This window comes from Phaethon lepturus, unplaced genomic scaffold (assembly GCF_000687285.1).
Source record: "Phaethon lepturus isolate BGI_N335 unplaced genomic scaffold, ASM68728v1 scaffold29360, whole genome shotgun sequence".
Taxonomy (NCBI): Eukaryota; Metazoa; Chordata; class Aves; order Phaethontiformes; family Phaethontidae; genus Phaethon; species Phaethon lepturus.
This window is the reverse complement of record NW_010511650.1, coordinates 1,458-2,139: the sequence shown is the minus strand read 5'-3', so window position 1 is coordinate 2,139 and position 682 is coordinate 1,458. Positions and strand designations below refer to the sequence as shown.

At 62.8% G+C, this 682-nt stretch overlaps 1 protein-coding gene across 1 annotated transcript in view; it reads right to left on the bottom strand.

Moving 5' to 3' along the window:
- Positions 1-682, bottom strand: part of UAP1 (UDP-N-acetylglucosamine pyrophosphorylase 1) — a gene marked incomplete at its 5' end in the record, with an annotated part of 6,942 nt that overhangs the window by 5,540 nt on the left and 720 nt on the right. The gene's annotated exons all lie outside the window — the stretch shown is intronic.

Genomic DNA, 682 nt, shown 5'->3' with positions numbered 1-682 from the left:
AGCTGTCCATGCGTCCCACAGACAACAGCTACCCAGTGTCCAGGTGGGGACCGGGCAGCCCCACAAGGCTCCCCAGAAGCTCTCGGCCTCAGGGACTAGAAGATCCGTGAGCCCTCGGACTGTTGGTGCCCCGTCCCTGCGCAAGACGGGAGGGTAGCGGCTCCAGGCAGGGTCAGTGATGCCCCACATCCTCTGGGATGCTGGACCCGAGGAGAAGGTGGGACTCCGGCAGCATGTCCTACTTCACCAGTGAGCTTCTGGTGCTTAGCTATCCCTCCTGGCTACGGCAAGCCAGTGAAGGAAGGGTGAGGAGTCAGGGAAGCCAGGCAAGGAGCAGGATAGACCCCACCCTGCTCCAGGGAAGCACTGCCTACCTGCCTCTGAAACCATACCTTCGCCCCACAGTCTGCTCCCTTCTCCAAGCAGAATCCAATGAACCTGGGGTCGGCCACCTTCACCAGGATGTTGTCCACGCAGTAGACATGGACGCTCTGCACACCCCTCTGCTCCATGTCGTCCACGATGCCGTGCACCCCCAGGGCCCGGTACAGGCCCCCGTTGCCGTCTGGGGGGGAGAGAACAAAGTGTTGGGGCTGCAGCAATGCCTGGCTATCCCGTCAGCCACCCACAGTCATCCTCCTTCCCCACAGAACCAGGGTGGGGGGCCACTGGCCCAGCCATC